Source organism: Canis aureus, chromosome 14, assembly GCF_053574225.1.
Source record: "Canis aureus isolate CA01 chromosome 14, VMU_Caureus_v.1.0, whole genome shotgun sequence".
NCBI lineage: Eukaryota > Metazoa > Chordata > Mammalia > Carnivora > Canidae > Canis > Canis aureus.
In genome coordinates, this window is record NC_135624.1 from 34407681 (window position 1) to 34423161 (window position 15481).

The 15481-nt window shown below is 44.1% G+C and overlaps 1 long non-coding RNA gene across 7 annotated transcripts in view; it reads left to right on the forward strand.

Moving 5' to 3' along the window:
* Positions 1-15481, forward strand: part of LOC144283356 (uncharacterized) — an 84415-nt gene that overhangs the window by 28030 nt on the left and 40904 nt on the right. For 3 of the 7 annotated variants that reach the window (XR_013351882.1, XR_013351884.1, XR_013351885.1), the window contains one exon: positions 1128-1498. The exons of the other annotated variants lie outside the window; for them this stretch is intronic. This is a non-coding gene — a long non-coding RNA (uncharacterized LOC144283356). Of the gene's footprint in view, positions 1-1127; positions 1499-15481 lie in introns of those variants that run through there. 7 annotated transcript variants of the gene reach the window in all.

Genomic DNA, 15481 nt, shown 5'->3' on the forward strand with positions numbered 1-15481 from the left:
CACGGAAAAGTAGGGATTTTATAGCCAACAAGTAGGGGAAGGTGGGTATCAGAGGATGGAAAATCATTTAGAGAGTAGGGTAAGTCTTGCGGACCGGCCGATAGGATTCTTAGGAAGGCGCAGACACTACTCTGGGGATGGGAGGGCAGGGGAAGGGATCAGATCCTGAGGGCGATCACATAGGGGGAACACGGGTTCTGGCATTCATCCCACTATTTCCTCTACCATCAGATCTCCCTCCAACTCCCTCTTTAAGGACCCTATGGTTACATTTAGGAGCCACCCAGATAATCCAGGAGAATCTCCCCACCTAGAATCCTTAACCTAATCATACCTCCCATGTTGGGTAATATTCACAGGTTCCAGGGATTAGGCGTGGGTATCTTTGGAGCCTACCATCATGCTCACCTTCTCTCAGCTTGTTTCCTTAAAATGAGGATAGTGATGCTTACTTAACAGGGTTGCTGATACGGTTTCCTAAATTAAACTATGCATTTGAAAGCTTCTAGCACCAGCTCTGGACAATCGGAACTGAGCAGTAAACACTAGCTGGGTTTTAGGGTCTTCTAGAATGACAGGAGGGCCGGGGTTGTGGGAACATGCCTCCTTGGTAAGTCCTCTGGCACTGCTGTCGCTTTAGGGGCTGGCCCCTCCCCACCTGCTTCAGCTGGGGACAGATGCTCTAGGAGTCAAGGGCAGCCCGCAATTTCCAGCACATACCCAGTGTGACTCTGCAGCACACCTGATTCTTCTTTCCCTGAGTCGTGTGTGAAATGGATCTCACCAAACAGAAATTGCTTTCCTCTTATTGCTCTCTCAACCTTTAGGGAAAAGTAGTGCTATTTTTTTTTTCCATCCTCAAAACCTTTTAATAAGAATCTGCCCGCAGATACCCATGGCTTCAAATAACTCCAGCACCAGGCACTCTTCTTTCCACTCCCCCCACCCTTTCTCCCTATTTCTCTGGAATAAATCTTCATTCCCTTTATTTATGCTTGATTCATTCAAGTAGACACAACTTTCATACAGCATTCTTTAATCAGAGTTTTGCTGTTGACATGTTTTAATTAGATCCCTGCTTACAAATTTAGTCAGCACATAAAATAACCTCCCCCCCTCTCTTTCAGCTGGGACTGTAGAGAACACTATCTATCTATCAAGGCTGACAAGTCAATTGTGAGAATCATTCCACCAGGTCTCTATAAAAATATCCGGTGTGAGAACTTTTCAAAGAGAATTCTTCAAAACTCAAATCAGCCTGAGGATCTGGGTCATGGTGTTTGGGTGACGCGGAGAGGAAGCAGGGAGAGAGGCTGTGGGGAGAGGCCCTGCCCAACAGCCCAGGGAGCTTCCGCTGTTGTTCTGCGCCCTTCCCACGACCTGCTCCGACGAACTGCACAAACTTGAGTCCGTTGGCCTTTCGGGGGTCTCAGTTTTCACAGCAATAAATGCGGGGCGGGGGGAATAAAAATAAATAAATAAATGCAGGAAAATTCATTTTTCCACCATGTTGTTGTGGATTTTTTTTCTTTTTTTTTGAAAATTTAAATTCGATTTGCCAACAAATAATGCATCATTAGTTTCAAATGTAGAGTTCAATAATTCATCAGGTGCCTGTAACACCCAGTGCTCATCACATCATGTGCCCTCCTTCATGCCTATCACCCAGTTACCCCATCCCCTCACCCACCTGCCTTCCAGTGACCCTCAGTGTGTTTGCCAGAGTTAGGAGTCTCTCTTGGTTTGTCTTCCTCTCTGATTTTTTCCCATTCCGTTTCCCCTCCTCCCCTTTTGATCCTTTGCACTATTTATTACATTCTACATATGAGTGATGAGTGTTGTGGAAAGTAAAAAAAACAATGTACATATAGTGCCAGAGACATATTTGTACGCACATACGTCTATTGACTTATCTACTTCTTTATCCATATCTCTATATAAATAGGTATGGATACCGGTAAGGTGTAGGTACATAGGTACAGATGTGATTTAAGTGGAGACAGAGATACAGATAGAGAAGCAGCTCTCGCTCTGCCCATGTGTGTTTGTTCTCCTCCACCACAGAAATAGGTAAAGCACCATAGGACATATGAATGGACTCATCCCTCACCCGTTTTATCCATTCATTCTATAAATATTCACTGTGACCCAGACTGATGCTCAGGGATGTAAATATTTTGGTGTTCCCTTTCTTGCAAACACTGTTAGTGTGGCAGTTGCTGTCAGTGCCAAATTCAGTGACTTAGCACAACACACATTTATTATCGCATAGTTCTGGAGGTTAGCAACCTGACATGGGTCTTGCCAGGCTCCAATCCAGATGTTGGCAGATCTGCGTTCCTCTCTAGAAGCTGATCTGTTTCTTGGCCTTTTCAGCTTCTAGAAATTACCCCATTCCCTGGCTCACGGTCCCCTTTGTCCACCTTCACGGCCACCAATGTTGTGTGACTCTACGGAGTGCCTTTTACTGCTGTCACACATTCCCCTGATTGCTCTGCTTGCCCCTTGTCTTCCTCGTTTAAGGGCCCTTGAGGCTACACTGAGCCCATGTGGATAATCAAGGGGAACATGAAGCCAGCTGATTAGCAAGCAATGTCATCTTGAGCACATGCTGTCATCATCTCTCCTAGCTCAGTTTCCTTATAAATTGAGTAGCGATGAGTTGAGAAGAATGTCTAGGAAGGCCTAAGTGAGGAGGTGCAAGCAGATGACAACATTGAATCAAAGCTGCCATGGCACAAGCAATGAGCGTCAGGAGCCCTGGGTTGGATCCTGTGTCTGCCTCTCACAAGTAGGGACATGGAGTGGGGGACTGGGGAGGAGCCCTTCCCTTAGAGCAGCGGAGCAGGGAGTCTCTGCAATGAACCAGGAGGGTGGGACTCATGGTTTCTGAGTGAACTGCAGGCAATCCTGCTACATGGTTGGCAGCACTACAAGGTGGCAGAGTAGGTTCGCCCCACCCACCGCCTCCTCCTCACCTGAAGTGTGCTGACGTCTTCCCCGGGGAGGGTGACCAACTTGTCCTTTGTCTAACCCTGGCAGGTCTCACTTCCTGGGAAAGCTCTAGTCCCCAAACCCCATGAGGCTGAGGGCATGGAGGGCAAGCCTCCCCTTGGAGAGGCCCTGGAGAAGTCCTGAATCAGAGACGAAGCCAAGGGGTACATGGGGCATATGCTTCCCAGGGGAGGATGAAACTGGAACCAGCCTTGGTCTGTGGTCATTACACTTGGAAGGAACACCCTAGGACGCCCCCTGAGCTAGCAGCTGTGGTCAGCCAGACCCGAGGCCAGATAGGAATGTCATTGTGTGATGCCTGGAGTCATGAGACCTGTGCAGGTTGGGCATGGAGACTTGACTTGCCTGCCTTTCCTGGGGACTGATGCCTAAGGATCAACGGTGCAGGGAGATGCTCTGCAGACACCAAAGGGCTACAGAAATGATACACTGACTTGTTTTTTAAAAAAACAACTCAAGAGACACATTTAAGTGAGAGATAGGTGTGAGGTCCCAGGTTCGCTGTCTTTGCTTGTTTTTACAACTGTGTAGAGACAAACCAGGAAGGAATGGAAACCCAGTGAGGAGAGACCCCCCCATCCCTGCACGAGGACAAATCTGAACCTAAATGAGAAACAAAGTCCAGTTAATGAAAAGGCTGCAGGGGGTTTGCTCAGGCAATCAACGTGGATTATCTAAGAACTGGGTCCAGATGCGCGCTGGAACAAGGACGCGGGAATTTCTGTGACTCACACATGGAAACGGTTTCTTTAATTTATGCAGCCAGTAAGCAGCGTAGAACCCAATTCTACTCTAACCTGCAAAGACTCACAGATGCGATCTTAGAATCGCAGAGTTAAACCTGAACAGGCCTTTGGAGATCATCTAGAGCAGGCACGTGCTGCCATTTCCCCCTCCTGGGCCACTCACAGAAAATTGCCAGCTGATGGAATCTAGACAGAGCCTCAGAATCCTTCTCAGCACCCCAAAGTATTCAGCTGTCACGTGAGCCAACAAACCCAGCCAGACTGTATGACTTAATCAAACATATTTTTTTCTCTTCTATAAGCAATGTGAAATAGAGGATCAAAGAAAAACATTTTAAATGAACATAATATATATTTAATTGTAATATGCAGTCAGCCTAATTAAAACAGTTTTGTGGAAAAAGAGAATTAACTTCCCATCACTCCAAATCTTCCTTGATCTGTATAAACATACAGATTTACATTCATTTCACCTCGTTGTAATCAACATGTACATTCTATTTTCCCTTCTGCCTTCTTTACTCACCATCAATCAGTGTGCGCAATTGTGTGTTTACTCCAAAGAATTTTCATTTTAATGGCTATATATTAGCTCATTATTTTGCTGTACCAAATTCACTGTCTTGCATACCCTGTGGTAGCTCTGCAGGACGGCTTGGGTTGGTTTGCTAGCGCTGCCGTAACAAACTACCGTACACTGAGCAGTTTAAACAACAAGAATTTATTTTCTTGCAGAATTAGAGGCTAGAAGTCCAAGATCAAGGTGTTGGCAGGGCTGGTTTCTTCTGAGCTCTCTCTCCTTGGTCTGTAGATGGCCAAGAAGACCCTGTTTCTTCACGTGGTCTTCCCGTCATACCCATCTGTATCCTAATCTCCTCACGCATGGACCTCAGTCTTCCTGGATTATCACCCGGCCTGATGACCTCACTTTAATATAATTACTTCTTTTAAGACTCTGTCTCCAAATACAGTCACATTCTGAGATACTGGAGATTAAGACTTGGACATATGAATTTGGGGGAGAATCATAACTCAGCCCACAGAAACTTCTCTTTCATTTGGGCTCCTCTTTTAGGTTTTTCAGACCTGGAGCAGATGTCACTGTCTCCTGGCTGTCAGTCTCTCGTCCTCTGCCCATCGCTACCTTGTGATGTGACCTGGACTTTATATCCAGTGGGCATCCCTTGCTCAAGATGCGACAGGAGCTGGGAAGTTGCTGGCATAGAAATCCTTTATTTCTCACCCCTAGTAAACCATCCCAATCCAGTGCATGTTCTGGCTCATACAACCAAGAACCCAGCTGCATGTTCCTGGGAAAATGTACTAGTATCTCAGTAAGGGGCCACTCTGTACTTTCCTGCCTCTTCCCTTATCTCTCCAGCTTCCTTCTTACTGTATTAATCATGTGTTTCTGACACTTTGACATCTGGGGTCTTACTGACTGGGACCCTTCAGACATGAACTGGGCTAACCCGTTCTTAGACACAGTAAATGACTCCCAGGTAAGTGTGCCTTTTATGTGCACACCATTCAATCCAGAACCCACCGCCACACCCCTCTGTCTCTATCAGGCTCTCACACTCCAGCCACTGTCTAGCCGCCCTGGCCACCTCAGGCCCAGGTACCAGACAAGCTCTACTCCCCTGTGTCCCAGAGCCTTCTCAAATTACTCAAATTATTCAAATTAGCTGACCTTAAACCTGCTTATTCGACCTCACCCATTCCTTCCTGCAGAAACCAAATAAGGGTTCTTGACCCATTTCCCCAACTCCTGCTTCCTGGTCAACTCTGGCAGTTCCCTGTGTGGATCTACCTTACGTGGCATCTCCCTTCCTCTTGGGTACCCTGAGTAAAAACTATGGCAGTCATCTCCTGACCAGTTTGCCTCACCACCATGCCTGAATAACTATAAAACTTAGATTTTCAAAAAGTCCTGCCTCTTGCTCTCCTGGTATTTCATCCCTGAATAAACATGAGCACCCAGGTTGTGCCTCAGTCTTTCTAGGAAGATTGAGCTAAGGAATTACCCAAAGGAAAGAAGACACATTTTCCTTACTAGCCTACTAAGTCCCAGGCTATGTACTCAGACCTACACCTATTTAATTTCATTTGAAGTCATTTACAAATACAAGAAAATTTTTTTATAGACCTGACTGCATATTGGCTTCCTCCAGAAAGATCAAGCAATGTGAAACTCATGTTTCTTTCCATCCCTGACAGTATTTGCTCATTATTGTTTACTTGATAGGTGTTCAGTAGTAAATTAGAAGCTTCTTTTACTTAGTGTTACTTCAATTGCTAATAAGCTATGCATTTTATTTTACTTTTTAAAATGATTTTATTTATTTATTTGTCAGAGAGAGAGAGAGAGAATGAGAGATAGAGAGCGAGCACAACAGGAGGAGCAGCAGAGGGAGAAATAGGCTTCCTGCTAAGCAGGGAGCCCAACAGAACCCCAGGATCATGACCTGAGCTGAAGGCAGACGTTTAACCAGTTGAGCCACCCAGGCACCCCAGAAGCTATGAGTTTTAAATAAGAGTTATTTTGTTTGTTTCTTTTACTGACAGAGTAATATATTTAGTGTAAGCTTCTGCTCCAACCTCAGGTCTTGGCACACAGTAGCCTTACGAGAACTTAACCAGCTCTTACACTACACTCAGGTTCTAAGAATTGGCCTGACCTTTGTGGAGGCTGATTCAGGGACCCCCAGATCCCAGGCACTTCGGTGAGGCAAAGCTGAGGAAATCTTACTACTTGCTCTTCCTGAGTGCCACACCTTGACCAGGAGCTCCTTCAGCTACCACAGGGCTTGGTACTCAACCAGGAATGTGAGCCCCTCAACCTGGGGTGGGGGGGCTTGGAGCAAACCCTTCATGAAAAATAATGCTTGTTGGTAAAGCACTTTGAGATTCTTCCAAGAAACCTAGATTCTCAGGACAAGGTGTTATTATTTAGTTGATGGGAAACAAATATCCACGTAATCACCATAATTATATTGTCAAAACTGCTTAAAATATCTACCCTGCTGGGACTGCAATGATGTCAGGAGTTTTGTGACTAGTAAATTGGAACATTATCATGAAATTAAAAAAGAAAAGTTATATTACCAAGTAATTCATCAGAATGATTTGATATTTCAAGGATAACCACCAAGCAATTTCAGGAACATGTAATTATTTTTTTACTTGCTATTTTATGATGCATTACTCAGTAGCTGTGTGGTTGACTGTGCCTTTTAAATGGAAGAATAACGAATAACAAGTCATTAGCAGATCAAAGTCGAGGTGGGAATACAACTTGGATTTTCCTGATTCTTTCTGGGCTTTTGGAATCAAAACACTCAAGCAGTGACAGGCACTCGGCAGTCTCTGGTTCCTGAAGCACAGGGAGCATGCCTGGCACATACCAGGGGCTCAGTAAATGCTGACACACTCGTGATTTCCTAATTATTTGATGTCGTGAGTCTCCAGGACTTCCCATATGCTATTTTCTTTACTAAAATTCCACTTTTCCTTCTGGAAAACCTTGAGTTGTCAATAAAATGGCCCAACGATCACCTCTGCAAAGCCCTTTCTGGAATCCTAGGGTAGATCTATGTGTGTTTTCCGTGGTACACTACTGTCCTCTGTACACACGTCCATTGTAGGCCTACCACACTGAATTGTCTCTTTCCCCACTCTGTCTTTACTGTATAGTAAGCTCCTGCAGGGCAGAAATGACTGGCCTGCCTTCTTTTCTGCCTCCAGTTAACAATATTAACTAAGCTCCTGTGTGGGTTGGGCACAGTGTGAGGTCTGAGGGATACAGTGGCAACCAAACTAGACATGGCTCCTGCCCTCATGGAGCATCTGGTTTAATGACATGTTATTTCAGGTGGCAGTTTGAGTTTCTGGGACAAATCCTGATTAATAGATATGTAAAGAAGGATTGGTAGGAAGACGGAAGAAAGGATGGCAGGGTTAGGAGGCCTTAGAAGAATCTGCACGGTGATGTTGGTAGAGAATCAAATTTCATTTCAAACCCTGGAAGGACAATGGGAGGCAGTTGTGACTCTGATTTATCAAGTGGCAGAACTAGGGCCAGTGGCTGGGAGTTATAGGAAAGCAAATATTTCCATTATTCTATATCAAGGGATAGAGAGAAGAAGCTGAATAGTATCCTATTTGGAGATGCTGTGAATGCTAGAAGGTTGCTTAACTCAATGCCAGCACTAGGTTCTGGAAAGTTCTAGTTGGTTCTAGGTTCTAGTGGGTTCTGGAAGAAAGGAAAAGGTGGAAGCAGAAAAGGAGTCCCCGCATGTAATTGTAAAGCCTAGGGGAGATACAACTTAGAATACGTGGGGAGAACAACTTTGGATTTTAGTGTACTTCATGTTCAGTCAATAAGGAAGGCAACCCAGGTGGTGAAGGTGGTTGTGTGATCTCAGACTGCCTCGGTAGAGCTTTTTTCCACAATCAAGGTGGATTACATGATTGGCCACATTGAAATCCAAGGCACCTCACTCCAACAATTGACTAAGAGTAAAAAGTGGGGGTCCTGTGGGGGTCCTGAGGCAGGACGCCATAGCATTAACCAAGCCCATAGCCTAGCAATGGGTGCTAAGCAAGACACCTCTAGTGGTGCCCCTTTGCAGTTAGGTTTATACCATCACTCTGGCTTGTCTTTTCACAAATGTTCTGATTCTGATCCAATCAAAGCAGTGATCCTGCTTCCACCATCTCAGCTTTAGCGTGTATACAATATGGATTTTTCATGGGTTGTGTTGTGTCTCCTTAAAATTCTTGTGTTGAGTTCCTAACCCCAGTGCCTCAAGATATGACTGTATTTAGATATAAAATCTTCAAAGAGGTCATTAAAACTAAATTAGGTCATGGATTCAATATGGCTGATGTCTTTATGAGAAGAGACCAAGACACAGACACACACAGAGTAATGACCATGTGAAGACACAAGAGGAAGGCAGCTGTCTGCAAGCCAACAGGAGAGGCCTCAGAAGAAACTCAGCCTGTTAACATCTTGATCTTAGACTTCAGGCCTCCAGAATTGTGAGAAAATGCATTTCTGAGTTTAAACTGTCCTGTTTGTGGTATTTTTTGTGACAGCCCCAGTAGGCTAACATAGGTTCTAATACTGTGGAGCATGCTTAGTCATCACACATAAGTAGTTTCTGCATTATCTACTTCACTGGAAATCCCTTGCTATTGGATTTCTGTTAATGACTTCATTTGAAAACACCACCACTTCCTGCCAAGGGCTCTACCAGGAATAAGATATGACCATTTCCCAACAGAAATACAGTTTCTAGAAAATGGAAGGAGGGATTGTGCTCTTCTCTGGATGGCTTGAGTCCTACTTGTATTAGAACACTTCTTCCTCATACTCAGTTCCTATTGATGTGTTTGTCTTCCCAGCTAGATCCATGGGCAACTTTAGTGCAAATTCTCTGCCTTTACCATCCTGGTGTGTGCTCTGTATGCACACACACACACACACACACACTACAGAGTTCCTAGGGCAACAAATTGGATGAGTGGATGAATGTCCACCAAATTCTTGCGAATAGTTCATTTTCCAGTGATCATCTTCCTCCTGGGAAGAGAAAAAACAAAGGCCAGGACCCACAAATCCACTTGTAATCTGGCCTCCTAGACAGGAAGCTAGTTTTCTCCTTATAATGTAGTCCGCTGATATCTACTCATCTATCACTATGATTTGTTTACGGCCCATTAGTCTCCCTAAGAATGGGTGTGCTCTGTGTAAAATCCATTTTATGAATAAATTTCTAGTGGGTTTGGGAAGGAGTTAACTAACTTGAGCTCAGACTTTATATGTGGTGGCCTCTCCTCTCCTCATCAGGCCTCACCTGCCAGCCTCTCTCCTCTCCCCATTAAGCCTCACCTGACAGCTTCTTCTCTCCCCATCAGGCCTCACCCTGCTGGCTTTCCTTTCTCCATCTCCTGTTGTCATAATGCCTCAGTTTTTTCGGACTGCTCTAATAAAAGTACTATAAACTGGTGGGTGGCTTATAAATAGGAAATATGTGTTTCTCACAGTTCTGGAGACTAGCAACTCCAAGATCGTGGTGCCGGCTGATTGACTGTCTTGTGGTTTCCTGGTTTGTGGATGGCTCTCTTCTTACTGTGTGCTCACATAGTGAAAGGGGTGACAGCACTCACCCCATTCCTGAGAGCTTTACCCTCATAATCTAATCCCCTCCCAAATGTCCCACCTCCAAATACCGTCACGTGGGGCATTAGATTTCAACATGAATTTTTCAGGATCACAAACTTTCAGCCCATGGTATATAACCACCACAGTCTTCTAGGACTGGCAAGCTGAAGGCAGGCACTTCCTCCAGCACCGCCAAGAGAGCCCCAGCACACACATCCATCTCTGCTCAAAACCCTCAGTGCTTCTCTGTGGCCTTTCACAGTGGTTTTCAAAACAATGTCTGGGAAAACAAAACCATACTTTTCACTATTGCTTCCATTTTATTTTAGTAACAATGCATAATTCATCTTGCAATTTTCAATAACATTAAAGGAGAATGTGTCATTTTGATGTCTGTGGGTATGAAGAAAGTGAAAAAAAAAAGATAAAAACTGATAAAGTTCACATTTCTTAGAATGTCTGAGAGCCACAGTGACCTGGTTTCTGCTTCCCTGTCTCTGAGCCTCATCAGTCCCATTTCTTCCATGAGCTCTGGAAGCCAGAGGTCTTCTGAGACACTGGTGCCTCCTAAGCTGTTGTGTGCTATTTTCTCTGTCTAGAACACCCTTCCTCTCTTCTTTCCTTGGCCAATCCTGGTTATTCTTCAATACATAAACCTCATCACCTGAAAGAAGGTGCCCTAGTTTCCCTTCCACCACCGTGATTGTGTCTCTGTGACAGTATTTGTGTTAGCTTTCATTTTTTGTTTTCCTCCTTTAATGGCAGGAATTGTGCCTTCTCCAAATATGTACCCTCTAGGCCTAGTATAGAATCAAGGGCAGGGTAGGTGCTCAATGGATGCTTGGTGTATGAAGAAATGAGAGCCAGAGTAAATATGATACATCAGAGCTGAGTTGTCTATGTCACATTCCTTCAATAAGAGTTCCACCTGCCTTGTAAGTCTTCTGAGGTCTTGGGGGGTCCCGGCTCCACGTTTCATCTTCTGATTGCTACAAGGCTGCCAGAGAGAGTCCCCTTCTTGAGACATCTGCCTAATTCACTTATGTCAACTCAAATTACTTCCCTGTGCTTGCTCCCCTCACTGAGACTTTGTGCTTGATATTTGTTCACCAAGTATATCAACAGTGTCAGGGGTTTAATCGAGATGTATAGACTATAAAAGGATTTACAGTATTGGCACATGTGTAGGTTGGGGCCAGGGCTAGAGTCATCAATCATGCCTGAAAACTTGTCAACAAGGTGAAATGGCCAGATGTCTTATTTTCACAATTCTGTAATTCTCTTTGAACAATAAAAAAAAATGTTCCATCTAGACAATATGTTTCTCTTCTAATAGATGTCACCTCCAACTACAACTGTCTACATAACAAAATACACTAGATGCCCTCTATAACTCTCCCTGCTCGGATCTGATTTGGACCCAAACAATGGGACTCAGGAAAATGGAAAGAGGGAGATGAAAGCAGAGCTCCCTGTGGAACCAAGAATGACAAAATAGTGACATAAAAAGCATAATTTATCAAGTGGAAATGAGATCAATCATAGCCATATACTGCAGGCATTCAGCAGGGTTATCACGTTCCCGGGTCTGGTCTTCAGCTCTTGTCCCAGAGACTCCACTTTTGGGGCTCCTCTCAAGGTGAAGAGCTTCCGAAGGGTATAGTGTAGTAGAGTAGATAAAGAGATATGGTTTACAATCAGAGATGACCTTGAGCAAGTGAACTGAACTTCAATTTTCTCATTTGCTAAATTTGGCCAATAATGGCATGTATCTTCTAGAATTGCCATGGGAATCAAGAGGAATAATTCAGGGTAAAACTATGCAAAATATCTGGCATGCAGTAAGCACATCAGTATTATACAAAAATGAAATGTGGAATATACAATGAAACAATTGTTTGTAGTAGGAGAAATATCAACTGTGGCATCTATGGTTCTTGGTAATGATCAAAATATAATTAGGAAATTTTTTTTAAAAACTGACTTTCTGGATGAACGTAGAAAATGCAAGATTCTGCAGACAGACCTGGGTTTGAGTGTCAGACTCTACATTTTAGTTTTGTAAATGTCTTCCCATCTTTATACTTAATCTTTAAAATGGGTTTGATCAATCCTCTTCACAGGGTTCATGTGAGAAGTAGAGCGATGACATCCAGAGCATGCTGGATGTCGAGCCTGGCATATATTCAGTCAAGGGCTGAGGGATGATTATTATGAATTTCTTTAGTTTCTGCTAAAGGGATGGAAGGAAGAGGTCTGCCATGGAGGGAGGATCCTGAGTTTGGATCCTGGTACTTTTACTAATAGCAATAGATATTTACTTAATTTTTTTTAGAGACCTCGATTTCCTCATGTGAGGAAAAACCAACATAAGGGCTTGCTACTGGGCTCAGAGCTATGAGCTTCTGTGGCTCCATCCATCCTGGGTACTTCTGAAGAGTGCCCAGAATGCCTCTTAGGAATTTTCACCCAAAAACCAACCAGAAGAAGTAGGGGATCCCACTGTTGAGACTTGCCCCTGGGGATGGTAACACCCCTACATTTCCAGGTCATAACTGGGGGCTTGCTAAGTGTGATACACCAGCATTGGGGCATCAGAGTGGGTGGGAAAGATGCATGACCTCAGTCTAAGAAGGGATCAGCATACAGGGTACTTGATCCTGCATGACACCACCCACCCTGCCAGGGCCGTGACCAGAGGTGAGGTTGAGAGATTGGGAGACAGGGCACAAAGAAGATGGATACATTATATGTAGCAAATAATCTTGAATTGACTTAAAGGATTAGAACCAAAATGCTCCCTTCTAGCTATAAATATTTGGTTCACCTTACCCTGAGTTGATACAACAACAAAAACCAGGTATTGGTTGAAAATATCTTTCGATGAAGTATGTGATGACAGATTTCTGAAAACATCTGGATGCTTGATGAAATTGATGTTCATTTTGCTCTCTCGTTCACACACACACACACACAGTAGAGGATGGAAGGGAGGGAGATACAGAAAAAGGAAGCAGTAACCTGTGAGTAATATCAAGGAGGGGGTGCTATGACTAAATGTTTGTGTCCCTCCCAAATCCATATATTTAAGCCTTAATTCCCAGTGTGATAGTATTTGAAGTGGGGTCATTGGGTCATTTGAAGTGGGGTGACTGGGTTTCAATGAAGTCATGGGGTGTAACCCCCATGATGGAATTGATGGTCATAAGGAATGAAGAGACCATCCGGCACACTCTTTCTCCCCACCAAGCAGGGACACAGCAAGCAGGTGGTCATCTGTAAGCCAGGAAGAGGACATTCACCAAGAACCTGCCCATGCTGGCACCCTGATATCAGACTTGTAGGCTTCAGAAATAAATGTTTGTTTCTTTAGCCACCCCGTCTATGGTATTCTATTATAGCAGCCTACTGACTAACACAGGAGGAAGCCCAGCCTCCACCTGCCTTACCCCACTTCTCAGAGCTGAACTCCCACTCTGAGGCTAGCACTTGGATGAAGTCTCATCTTATAGAGATTATGGTATAATGGTAAGAGACATCTGCACATTGAGCTTCACTAACACATCATCTTAAGGTCTTTGAAATTTCTCATTTCAAAGCTTTGAGAAATTCTCTGTGTTATAATAGATGGATAATTGATTTCACCTTTGGAGCAGACCATTCTTTTGTTGCATGAATACCACCTCTCAGATGGGAAAAGAGGAGTGCTGTCCTTCAAACTCATCCCTTCTTTCCTTGCCACCCACAACCCTCTTACATAGAGCAAAGACCCTCTTCTGAAATGGGGAGCTTTAAGACGCTAACTGAGGTTTAAGCAGCTGACTACCTATGAAAAGGTGCCTGTATTATGGGCAGAACTGAATGTCTACAACTTGTGTCTTCTAGTAGAAATTTTCTTTTCTATGGGATTTAGATTTGAAATGTTTTGTTCCTTAGACATGTGTATAGAGGGATGTCTGTGTGATCGTTTTCTCACAGGACACCAGAAATTGAGACCTTAAAGATGCAAAAATAATATGTGGGCCTGACCACCATCTCCTGTTAAAGGAGAGCATGCAATTAACCCATATTAGATTGCAATGTCACACATATAGTAAAACAGAGTTGGCAATTCCAGAATGAAGGTCACCAGCTAGATGTGTTGTGCTGCATTTGGATGACTACCTTCTGATGGGATTGACTTACTAGAAGACACAGCACAGGGCCAACTCTTGTAAGAAGAAGGTGGGGCTACCAGGAGGGAGTAGGCTATCTCTGGCAAGGGCAAATCTGGAAACAGAGAAAAGGCATCTGAAGGCCTTACATCAGGAAAGAGAAGGGACTTTGTCCCATGGGGTACAGAGGTGTATTCAGTATCTCACCAATGTGGAGTGGAAGGGAAGGCTGACCTTTGCTTAGGGAGGGAGCCAGGAATGGTTATAAGACACTTCCTCCAAGACTAGCCTGGGGAAAGGCTCTTCCTGCAGAACATGGGAGCAGTTTCACCCAGTCTAAGTACTCTGAACTGTAATTCCCTTGTCACTCAGGCCTGCAGGGAGCCTCTGTGGAAAAACACAGAACCACCTATCTTGAGGTTGTGGGGTAAAAAGGAAGAGAGTCCTTCCTTCTCCCTGAAAGGCATTTGACCCAAGAAATGCTGGTGCTTCCAGAGCTGCAGTGTCGTGCTGGGCACCCTGACATATACGAGAGGGAAAAACCCTGGATGGGGCTGATTTCCTGCCACCACTTCGACAGAGACACAGGAGCACCATTGGCTTGGATTTTCCTCCTTTGTTTTTTTCAAAATATTTAATTGTCCAACTCAATTTCTTACCAGATTGATCTCTCCTTAGGAAGTTGCCTGAAATACAAAAAGCCACAGCTATCTGATGTGTGGTGTTACTATCTTTTAGTTGAAAAGGGAATAATTAATGAAACCCAGGTTTTCATAAACTTAAATTTTTTGCCCTTCACATCTGCGTTTACTCCTTTTAATAGAGAAATTGAATCTGAGATGAGCTTTTAATTAAAAATCTCATAATAATATACAAAATCCAGAAGGTAAGGAAATTAAATATTAAATATGGATTTTTTTCCCTCTCTTTTCCTCCCCACATTTCCTGTTATTTGGCATGTGCAAAGTTTATTAGAATAATAGGAGACAGAAGAACTTTTAGTGTCAGTAAGGACAATACTGGAGAAGGTTAATTTTGGTGGTGTGAAGATCCAATGGCTTTTAAATTCATCAATCATGAACCAGACCAAGGGGTGGGACCTCTCTTCTACACTTGGGGGTATGGACACCACCACCTCATTCTCAGCTAACTAAATAAATGGATGATAGTCCATGACAGCAGTTGAATACCCTGGGAGGTGGGGAGTTGGGGGGGGGGGTGGAACAAGAGGCTTAAATGGGCTAAGAGCCTGAATTAGGGGAAAAGAAAGATTCTGGGGAGAGAACTCTCAAGAGAAGTAAAGAATCTCTCCTTGGGCAGCCCGGGTGGCTCAGGGGTTTAGCGCCGCCTTCAGCCCAGGGCCTGATCCTGGAGACCTGGGATCGAGTCCCACG